Source organism: Sinocyclocheilus anshuiensis, unplaced genomic scaffold, assembly GCF_001515605.1.
Source record: "Sinocyclocheilus anshuiensis isolate Anshui unplaced genomic scaffold, SAMN03320099.WGS_v1.1 scaffold383, whole genome shotgun sequence".
NCBI classification, from domain to species: domain Eukaryota; kingdom Metazoa; phylum Chordata; class Actinopteri; order Cypriniformes; family Cyprinidae; genus Sinocyclocheilus; species Sinocyclocheilus anshuiensis.
The window spans coordinates 575,296-587,722 of record NW_015548204.1 but is presented as its reverse complement, the minus strand read 5'-3'; the positions used below and the strand labels follow the sequence as shown (position 1 = coordinate 587,722).

General features: G+C 32.9%; 1 long non-coding RNA gene across 1 annotated transcript in view; it reads right to left on the bottom strand.

The window, feature by feature from the left end:
- Positions 1-69: 69 nt before the first annotated feature.
- Positions 70-12,427, bottom strand: part of LOC107653453 (uncharacterized) — a 21,024-nt gene continuing 8,666 nt past the window's right edge. The window contains exons 3-4 of the long non-coding RNA XR_001630223.1: positions 517-674; positions 70-370 (exon numbers count right to left, since the gene is read on the bottom strand). This is a non-coding gene — a long non-coding RNA (uncharacterized LOC107653453). The remainder of the gene's footprint in view (positions 371-516; positions 675-12,427) is intronic.

The window sequence follows — 12,427 nt, the reverse complement described above, 5'->3', positions numbered from 1 at the left end:
ATATATGTAATTATATATATACTGGTTAACCAAACTGGTTAATATGGGCAACGAAAGAAATACGCGCCACTAAAGTGAGTTGAGTGAAATAGGCCAATGCAACCAATGCCAGTATTCTCATAACTACATAAATGCTATTAATAATCACCTCTATTTTTGAAGTCAGTGTCATAACATTGTGGGAGCTTTGAAACACCATTGCAATGGCTGCCGCAGTGCTGGTGGAGAGGTGGGGCAGCGGTACAGCTAATGATCCCCAAACAACAGCAGTGGCACAGTCCTATGGATTCAGCTTCCCCTTTGTCCCCATTTTTGTGACTGGAGCGCATAGAGGCTTGCATAAACAGGTCAGTTGAAAAGTAGGTCAGCGCTGAAGGGAGGGGGGAATGAGAGAGAGAAGGAGAGAGAGATGGTGATAGACATAGAAGTAAAAGTATTGGGAGAAAAACAGAAAAGAGAGAGCGAGAGGCCTGTCCTGTAGAGGAAAGCTCAGGGAAAACAGGCTTCTCGGGTTACCTGGCTTATTTCGAACTGCCAAGAGCGTTGGGTCAACAGATCAGGCCACTGCTGCATGTGTTTGTGCCACTGCACAAAGGAAATATTTTGCATTTGGATTTTGGCCCATTGCGAGCTTTCCTTCACATGGACAGGTCTGCAGAAACACCATCTGCCCTCTGCAATCACAGTCAATAAAAGGCAACATTAAAATAAAGCAGTAACACTTAGTTAACCACTTTAGTTAACATGAACTAAGAGTGAACCTGTTCATATTAATTTCATCATTTACTAATGCATTATTAAAATCAAAAGTTGTGCTTGTTAGCATTAGTTAATGCACTGTGAATTAACATGAACTAACAATCAATGACTGTATTTTCATTAACTTACATTAACAAAGATTAAATACTGTAATAAATGTACTATTCATGGTTCATTCATGTTAGTTAATAAATTAACTAACATTAACTAATGGAACCTTATTTTAAAGTGTTACCAGTAAAACTATTTTTAAATTATTAATGCTAGTAGCATACTTATTCGCACAGAAAGCTTGGTCTGCTAAGTCTGCCATTTTAAAAATCATAAAATAAACACCTTTATGTGCTGTAGATCTAGACTAAACTAATCAGCTGCATTTTTATGCAACTCTACACTGTACTTTTTTTTTTGGAAGTTGTAACAAATTATTGTATAGCTTGATTTACTAGCAAATACTATTTCATTCTTTCTACTTCAAAATTTCACTTTAATTCAACATGTTCACTGAAAAAAATTACTTTGAAACAATTTACACTCAGAAATTGGTGAATTTCACAAATAATTACAAATAAAATGGCAAGAAATGGAACCATTGAATAAAAATTTTGAAGTAGGAAGACTGAAATAGTATTGTCTTGTAAATATACTTCAGTAATCTTTATTCATGACTTCAAAAAATATATTTTTTTTACAGTGTACATGCCATTTCTTTATAATATTGTGAAATTCACTAGCATTTTTGTAAGAAAATCCTCAGCCAATTTGTTTTTCAGTGTACACCAAATTGAACAATGCACATAAATGATCATTTGAAATAAGTTAGAATCATTTATTTATATAATCACCTAATAATAATGCAGATTTAAACAGTGTCACTCAAACAGTAGAGCCTTGCTAGTCACTGGTTCGATTCCCACGGATAGCAAGAACAGATAAGATGTATCCAATGTAAGTCACTCTGGATAAAAGCATCCGCCAAATCCATACATGTAAATGTATATTTATTAAAACGTCAGGCTTAAAAGTTTGCATATGGTTTGCATGTGGTTAACGGTTATTTATGTGTTTGCACAATGCATGTTAACATTATTCCACTTTCTCCATCTATTTACATATAAATGCTGTTAGTATTTTGACATACATACCATGGTACTGATTAATTGGAAATGATTACCATATTGATGTTAGTACCCATATCCGTATTTATATTGATGTACATCCATGGTATTTACCTGGCATATCAATGCACTTGTTTAAGTATATATATATATGTATGTATGTATGTATGTATGTATGTATGTATGTATATAAGTTTATTGGAGTATATTTTACAAGAAAATATTTTTTTGCTTTAAAATTTCTCATTTAATTCAATGTGTTACTTGCCATTTCTTTATAATTATTTGTGACACTTACAAGCAACTTCTGAGTGATTTTTTTTTCAGAGCATGTAAATGTCCAAAATTACAATTGTAGTACTCTAGTACTTTTGGTTTTGGGCCAGTATGTTTTTGAAACCCTTCAAAGTAACTAGGACAAAAATGTAGTTATGTAACTAGAACAAAAAGCAGAAAACAAAAGTGTTTCAGCTGCTGCAGTGTTTTCTTTCAGTGTTTGCTGCAGAAAATTTTCATGGCCCAGTTTTATCTGTTGACATTTAGAAGCATCTATGTATTTTGAAGAAATAATATTTTATTTATTTAAATTAGATTTCTATTACAAAACAAAAATATGATAATATACTGGGAAATATAATGCAATATATGAATACATTTCCATTTATTGTAAAGTAGTAATTATATTTTTCAATATTCTACAATATATGAATGTACCATGCGGCTATGGTATATAAAAAATACTGTATATAGGCATGCGTATACACAGTATATACACACACAAATACAAATATATGAATATCACAATATATATTTTCCTCATAACTGTGTACATATATTACACATATATATATAACATCTATATATTATGCATTGCATTACTGAATATAAATTTAAATTACATGCATATTATATAAGTAGATATATTGTCACATTTTTCAGTATTATGCAATGTATTGTAATATAAACACAATGTATTATTCAGTATATATTCAATATACATTAAATAATTTAATATATTGATCGTTGATATATAAAGGTAATATATTTTCTTTGTCCGGTACTTTTTGCAGAGCTCTTAAAGGATTAAATATATTTTCTCAGATATAAAACATTTGCATGTTATTTTGTTTTATAACAGGGAAAAATATGTATGTTGCAGATGGATTTATGTCATATTAATTATAGCTTTAGTGAGGTTAAAAAAAGAAGAAACTGGTTAAGCTGGTTAAACTGATCCTGTTCTATATTTGTCATATTAAATACAGACATTTCACTGTCAGTTTCCAAACACAATGCACTTCGAAATAAAAATCTGCCTTTGTCTGGAAACTGGGCTATAAATAACAGTTTCTTCCATTATGGAAGTATTGGTACATTAATAAAAAGAGAATATAAAAAAAGAAAGACGGCAATGTGGCTGAGAGAATGAGATTGAGAGAGAGGAGTTTAATATGAGAAAGGAAAGGGTTTTATGTGTTCGGACATAATTCAAAACAAAAACATGGACTATATCTCTTCCTGCTTGATTTCCTTCCTGAACCCAAAAACATTCCCACCTTCTGTTTTTCACCTTCCTGTGTGTCCCTGCTAACCCATAATCATCTGTGATGTGTGAGCCATGTACGCCACTGAGACATGTATATATTTATTTATTTATGAGTTCGTTTTTGAGTGTAAGGTCATCAGTGCAAGGTAACACTTGAGTCCAAAGTGTTAATAAAAACATTTTTAAAAATAACATTTTTTATTTGTTTTTAATTAGTTAAAAACTTGTAATTTAAAGTTGTAGCTAAATTATTTTGAGTGATTGTTTGATTTTTTTTTTTATTATTGTTAACTTATTTTAAATATTATTGTTAATAATTTGACATTTTTCCCTGATCACCAACTTAGAAATTTCGATTTATATGAGATTGTGTCACTGTTACAACTACTATGGGTTTCCTCTTTCATGGCAATCTTTAATTGCATAATGTAAATGTAAAGCATATTCAGTGTGCATTTAAAAGTTACATTAAGTATACCTCAGCTAATGAATAAAACCCTTGCTGTTTTTCCCATTGAGCACTTTTATGGTTCTAGCTCAGTTTACTTACTGTAGTAAGTCGATATGCATAAAATGTGAGCAGCTCAGACAGATTGCACAAAGAGTTTTCAGTAATGGTGTGTGATTGTCTGTGTTTACCCATGCATGCTGTCTCATAAGAGAACAGAGATCAGCTTATCAGTGGTCTAACTGGCTCTGTGCCCACGCGAGTCTGCATTCACCAAATATCACTCCAGCTGTTGTTTTAGTTTTCATTTTCCTATTTGTATCCTGAAATGAGGTCAGATGGCGCATGTGAGGCAGGGGAAGCATGGATGCCGGACGGAGAGCTTAATGACTTGTTTATCCGTGCCTTTATAACTTGACACTCTGTTGTACGAGTCTGACTCACATTCTAGTATTACAATTTTGAATGGCACATGCAGACTGACCCATAAACGGCAGCTTTTCTGTGTGAATGAGGAAACACGTTACACAGAACAACAGCTGGTAAAGGAACAAACCTGTCATGATAACTTTCTGAAACATCAACAGGTGCTGCACAGCACAGAACGAGTGCTAAAGCAGGACAGAGACAGACACACAGCTTTCTTTCTTATACATACATACATACATCTTCAATTTTAAAATATTCCCAATGCTAAGCTAGCACAAAAATGTTTTCAATTATTTCTCATTTAAAATAGTTAAAAAAAAAAAATTTGAATTATTTATATTTATATATACAGTGGGTACGGAAAGTATTCAGACCCCCTTCAATTTTTCACTCTTTGTTATATTGCAGCCATTTGCTAAAATCATTTAAGTTAATTTTTTTTCCTCATTAATGTACACACAGCACCCCATACTGACAGAAAAACACAGAATCGTTATATATTTATATATATATACACACATACATATACACACATACATACACTCAGGACATTTATTTTATGAAATTAAATATTTAATTATTTATTTAAATAGCCTATTTTAATATTAAAATGTCCTTGAATATTTGTTTAGCCCATGTCATGTTAATTTTTGCATACTACTGTGTTTGTGCTGTTTATGGTTATATATTAGGAAAATACATGCTTGATTTTAAAGTCAATAGACAACAGACAATGTACAATTTGTGCAATAGACAATTTTGGTCTTGGGAGCTTGATTTGAATTTGGGTCCTGAAGCAAAACTGTTTGCATTTAAATATACCTGAAATACCTACAAAAAATCTGTTTTAATATACCTGAAAAAAATAATAAATAAATATACCTGAACTCTTTATAAAGAATTATTAGGATAATGAGGAATACTTTCCGTACCCACTGTGTGTGTGTGTGTGTATATATATATATATATATATATATGCATGCGTGTGTTAATGTTAATAAATGCTTTAGAAGTATTTTTCATTGTACTCAATGTTACATATTATTATAACATATAAAGTATAATGTACTCAAATGTTAACAATTTATTTATTTTTAAAAACATTTTTTTTTTAAATAAATTTAACAATACATTTTTATTTAATTGTACTTATGTTTAAAAAAATCAAAGCAATTTTTAATGCAAAATATCTAAGCTTTGTATTTTTCATTAGTTTATTTTTTTTTTTTATTTATTTTTTTTTTTTTTGAGCCCATGCACCTGAAGTGTTCTGGACCTTTTGATCATTAAACAGGTATTTGGCACTGACATTGTTTGTTTTTTCCAAAGGAAAAAAAACACCCTGCAAAGGTGTAGCATCTTTAAAGCGGACTCGCTAATATAGTTCAGGAAATAGGAATCATAAACTGTGTAGTTACGAACTTAGTTTATAGACTTCACCAAAAGACAGTGAATGACATTTTACAATATCACAATATTGTTTGTTTACACAAGCACACATGAGCGCAATTCACGGCTGTATAGCTTCCTTATTTTATGCCATGTAAACATCGATGACACTTAAGCTGGTGTCCTGTGAAAAGCGTCATGGGATTGTTTTCGTGTTTTGACCGGAAAGTGTTCGGTGCACGTACCTTCCTGAAGGACCCTTCAGTGATATGCAGCATGCCATTCTATTCAAACCGGCTGTTAGAAAAATGTTCCCACTTATAAAGCCCTGAATAGACTTTGCAAAAGCAGTCTGGATCACGGCTTTTGTATACGTAAGTGTTTGTGTGAGCGTGGCGTGTTAAATGTTTTTATATAACATTAGCTACTAGGCCGTTCTGAGGCTGCAGCAGAATGTAGGTCAACTCTTCCCACCTCTCAGAGAACACGGAACCTCATGTGAACTCAAAAGAAAGAGGCGGGGCCAAAAGAGTAACAGACGTGGGCATTCCGATTCGCTCTGCATCCAGTCTTCTTTTTATTTCGTTCCTCCCATCTCTGCTGGTTTCCAGTGAACTGGAATCTTTTTCTGAGAATCCTAGAGTGCGTCGACGCAACCCAAGGCAGAGCACGTGTCTCGCTTTTCTGAGAAACACAACTAATGTTTGGCGCAGCCAGAACACTTGTTATCTTGTCATCTGGGTTGCTCGGCAGTGTTGACACTGTGATAATTGCTTCTCGTACGGCAATATTTATTTCAAGCCAAAATATGTTGACACTGTTGTTAACAGTGTAGCTTAAATCCAATAGCTTATTTTTTTCCTATACTGAAAATATGATTAAATCTTCAAAGGCTAAAATGTATTACAAAATGTACTTTGGATATATCAGGCAAAGGGACTTGTGTAACTTGGGTACATTTACACTTTTTTGAATGCTGATGAATGTACATTGTCCCTTTTTTTTTAAATAAATAAATAAACATGCAAATTGGAATAAAAAAAATTTGTTTGTTTTTAAATTAAGACTCTTTTGCATTTATTTCATCAACAATACAGTACGTGTAACTGTTTTCTATTGTAATATATTGTGAAATATTATTTATTCCTGTGAATTTTCAGCATCATTACTCCAGTCTTCAGTGTCACATTCAGAAATCATTCTAACATGCTGGTTTGATGCTCAATTATCAATTATTACTGGTGTTCAATTATTAATAATGGTTATTATCATCAATGTTGAAAAATTTTTTGCTGCTTAATATTTTTTGTGGAGACCATGATACATTTTTATTTTATTTTTTGATGAACAAGTTCATTGAATAGCATTTATTCGAAATATTACTTTTTGGTAACATTTTAAAATTATTTTTACTGCATCCTTGCTGAATACAAATATTTTTTTCTTTTTGTTTATACATACTCACCCCAAACATTTGAATGTTAGTGTATCACCATTTCCATAAAAATATAAAACAGCAAAAACTGTTTTCAACATTGATAATAATCAGAAATGTTTCTTGAGCAGCAAATCAGCTTATCAGAATGATTTCTGAAGGATCATGTGACACTGAAGACTGGAGTAATGATGCTGAAAATTAATACATCTTAATTACATCTTAAAATATATATAAATAGAAAACATTTATTTTAAATTGTAATAATATTATTTCACAATATCACTGTTTTTACTGTATTTTTTTATATCAAATAAATGCAGCTTTGGTGAGCATAAGAGGCTTCTTTTAATATTTAAAAAATAATAATTTAAAAATCACTTAAAATGTAAACATTTTAATTATTCCAAACTTGTATATAGCACTAACAGTGAGGGATGAGTCATGCTGAAGTTTAATACTTAGTTAATAATTTGAATAAACCCCTAACACTAAGCAATAATAATGCTCTTTTATTAAAGAAAAAATAATTGCCGTTTCTTGAAAGAGTGAAGGACAGAAAGAAATGCATGACACAGAAGGAGAGATGGGTGGACGTTTTCCGGTGTTTTGGGTGGAATGTGAACACTGGCGTTTAGGAAAGGCCCAGTTAGTCACGTGTCTTCATCACATGGCTCTCTCTCTTCTGAATTGAATTGTGATATTTTAAACATGCAGGAAGCATTAATGTGTGTTGAAACAATTTAGACCACAAAAAAATACACATCACATATGAGCCGTACTGAAATGAAACACCGAAAGGTATGTACAGGAAAACCGCAATTTTTTTCTCTAGCTGAAATGTACAACCAGCGCAATGTATTACATATACATGCTGGTCAGGTTTGACGACCCTTGTAGGAAAACCTACTGGCAAACACTGAGTAATTTGGCCAAATGCAGACCTCTGGGTGGTTTGAGGATTCTGAGCTATGCTTATGTTCACCGCAGACTTCTAAAGAAAAGAAGAGAGCGTCTCTCTCACGCTCTCTTTCATCACCGCCTGCATTTTGCAGATTTTTTAAGAGTCCAACTCATATCCTGAAGAGATTTGGGGGGGGGGGGAGACAGCTCTGTTCTTGCAACATTTTCTAAAAGATTTCTATTTCTAATATATGTTGTTCTTATCAATTTTTCTATTCATCAAAGGATCCTGAAAAAAAGTATCACTGTTTACACAAAAAATATGAAGCTGCACAACTGTTTTCAACATTGCTAATAATAAGAAATGTTTCAGAATATCAGAATGATTTCTGAAGGATCATGTGACACTGAAGACTGGAGTAATGATGCTGAAAATTCAGCGCTGCATCACAGAAATAAATTACATTTGATCATATATTGCAATAGAAAACAGTTATTTAAAATTGTAATTATATTTCAACCCCAAACTTTTAAATAGTAATGTATATTAGCATTAAATATTATGCAACTTTTTTTTTTAAATGTTTTTGAAAGAACTTCTTCCTTCAATTGTTTGAATTGATTGCGTTCTATGTTTAAATATTACAAAATAAACCCAAGTGCACAGCTGTTTACAGTACTGATCATTCATGAATTATATGTCATATTCTCTCCTGGCATGTATTAATCCTACAGCTGTCACTGAGGGTTAATGTTAATGTTAAGACTCGCAGGATGACATTTCATAAGGGTCAGAGGTCAATCACTGCAGAACGCTAGCTTAGCATATAAAAGGACTCCAACTTGAGGCAGCACCTGCTTATAAACAGAAAGCCATGAAAGGCTCGGGCAGCAGACTACCTACACAAGTGGAACTTCCTGTATAGGTGAAAGGGCAAATATGCATTTTTGTCTAGCCACGTGAGCCTGAGATGTTTTTTCCCTGTACTGAACGAGCTCCATTTGTCATTGGTACATTTTCTAAGAGCATCGCTCTAATTCAGATAACCGCAACTTCTTCGACTGTACATTCCTGAGTGATGCTATCTAGACATGGATCTATTCTTAGATTATTATTAGAACAGCCCAAATCTTTCCATATCTGCATGTATCCTCTGTTTCACATCAAAGAAACTTCAAATACACACTCTAGACTAGAATTTCACTCCAAGTCCCTGGGATTCAAACCATGTGCCTTTAGACTGCGACATCCAACACCATTTGTTTTATTCAAGTTAGCATTGTTGATGTCAAGCAATGAAATCATTAACAACTCAACTTAGCTGAATTCAACTAAGTTCAATTCAACTTAGTCAACAGCTGGTGCTGTTCTTATACTGTTAACTTAAACTATTCAAAATCATTTTTGGTAAAGCTGAATTAAAATAAATTATAAATATTAGATGAAAAACTTTATATTAAACAAAAATGGAAAATGTTGCCTTGGCACCAACTGAAAGTTGAGGCACTAAAAGTACTAAAACTTAAATAAAAATAAAGTATACAAGTATATACTAAATAAATATCAGATGACGAGATGTGTTTAAAAAATGTTAACAAACTATTCAATATTATGTTTAGTAAAGCTGAAATAAAATAGAATATAAATATTAGATGAAAAACTTTAACTTAAATGGAAATGAAAAATGTTGCCTAGTTGGCACTAAAAGAACTAAAAATAAAATAAAATAAACTAATAAAAATGACAAATAAAATTTCTAAAGCTTAAACTGAAAATATAAAAATACATTTTACTCAAATTAAATTACTTCCCTCCAAACCTGAATATGTACTTTTAAATATCACATTATGAGATATGTTTTGTTTTGTTAAATGTTGTAATACAATTCAGTGGAATTATTTCTCTAAACTTTGAGGAAATATACAACTTATGAAACATGAAGTACCACAACAAGGAAACATGAACACAGCAACCTATTCAAAGACGCTCTTGTATTTCACTTATCTATTTAATTTCACAGAATCGAGAAGCGTTTGGCACTGCGTGTTTGTTTACATGGCGGCCGGCCAGGGAACATGATTTTCTCGCAGGTGGCATAGATTTTCCTCTCACGTGTACTCGCTGACCTGCTTTCCTCTCAGGGCCCCACCTAGACTTTGATTTGTTAATGATTCAACTCAAAGCCTTAACTAGATTTCACAACAACACTGAAAAAGGGAACGGAGAGGCACAGGTTAAACAGTTTCTGTAAGCCATAAACAATATCAGGTGAAGTCATGAGGAAATAAGCCGAGTGTAGCATTATTTTTGCGAAGCACACGTGACTTTGATGCAGAAGAATGAGGGAAAATACACTAAACATTATCTCATCGTTTAACATAATATGTCTGTCTCTGGTGAATAACATCTAGCTCACACATGTAAACGCTTCATGTGCTGACACGGCGGGGATTGGGTTACATTAACTGTTGTTAGCGAAGAAAAAACTAACAGAGAAGAACTAAGAAGAAGAAAAAAATCGCTGATGTCTAGATGTTAATCTAAATGTAAACTTGGCTTGTAACGAACTCGGTTAGTAGCCTAAACAAACATGGCCCAGATGAAAAAGACACATGGGTTATAACCTCAAATGATCCGAGAGGTTATCATTCGCTACCATATACCAAACAAGGGTGTGACAACATTACAAAACTAAACCAAAAAAAGCACTCATCGCTCCATATTTTAAAAATATTACTGCTTTTATTTATGTATTCTATTGTGTAAAATAAGCGCACTTAATTGTAATGTACTTCAAAACTTAGAAGTATATATATTTTTTTAAATGTACTTACAGATAATATTAATGAAATAAAAGGTCACTTAAATGTATTTAGAGAGTACAGTTTTATGACTTTTTCTTAAGACACTTAAGTACACTTTTAAAATGTGCATTTTGCAATAAAGGTTTATACTTTAAAGTACATTTTAAATCATGTTTTGATAATATTTTGTCATGTTTTAAAGAAGTACACTTATTTTGATGTGTTGACTAACTTAAAGCACAGGTAAATTACTTGATTAGATTTTTAACTGTAGTGTGTTATTTAATGACTTAAGTATATTATAGTTTACCGTAAATGCTACATTCGACAGAACACTTGAACCATATTTCAAAGACAATAGAAGTCATTCTGAAATTACACGTAAAGATGTAGGCTACTTAAGCATTTTAAAATAGACTTTAATTTAAATTTAAACTATAATACATTTATATTTAATTGTAAATAACATGTCCGATAACATTCAGTTTGCACTCAGGTAAATTCTTTTAAACTATCTAATTATCATAATAAGTACTCTTTTTATGTGCACTTCTTTATTACAAGGGTTTGTTCAACGGCATGCAAAGTCAAACAATCTCACAGAAACCTGGTAACCTCATTTCACTCCAGAGAGCAGACAGGGAGAGGGAAAGAACTTGAGGTTATATAAATGGCTTCTGTCCGGCTCAGCCCAACAGACGGAGGCTTCAGGTTACGGGGCCAGCCCTCGTTTACAGGCTGAACAACTTCCTCTGCCCTTAATACAAACACCTGAGGGAGGGACACGGCCATGGGCGTTGCTAGGCCACTTTTAGGGGGGCTATAGCCCTGACTATAGCCATGACTACTTAGCCCCCCTGAAAATTTTGCGATCAGCTCCATAAACTGTACATGAATTCGTGATCGCCTCAGTCCCCTTTAAATTTCATATGAAAACAGCGGCAGACTTCGGCTCCTCCCCGTCTTTCAGCGCGTTCTTCAATAAGCAGACCGCGGCGGCGCAGAGCACAAGGTGGGCAAGAGGTCAAGGTGTGTGTTTATCGATAGATTGTTATAATTTCTGCAACTGACTGCAATAAGTTTAGTAAACCATCCCTATTAGTCAAACATTTTTTTTTATTTATATATTTATTATTATTTTTTATTATTACCCTCATTGGGGGCTGAGCCCCCTAAAATGAAAATCATAGAATCGCCCCTGGACACGGCTTAGGCCGTCCCCATGTGACAGTGAGTTCACATGCACCGGGGGAGAAACGTGTTACTGTAACACCTTGTCGTAGGCCAGAGCGGTTATGTAAAGACCTGGCGGCCTCAAACACTGAAACTGGCGTGTGTGTGTGTGCGCGTGCGTGTATATGTCATATGGTGTTTAAAAGTTTGGGGTCAGTAAGATGACACTAAAAAAATTACTCTAAAAATTACTTAAAAGTGTACTATGCCTTCTGTGTTTAAGGATTCTGTTTTTTAATTATTATTTTTAATGATATAAATAAATGTGTATATATATATATATATATATATACACACATATACAATATATATACAGTGGGTACGGAAAGTATTCAGACCCCCTTCAATTTTTCACTCTTTGT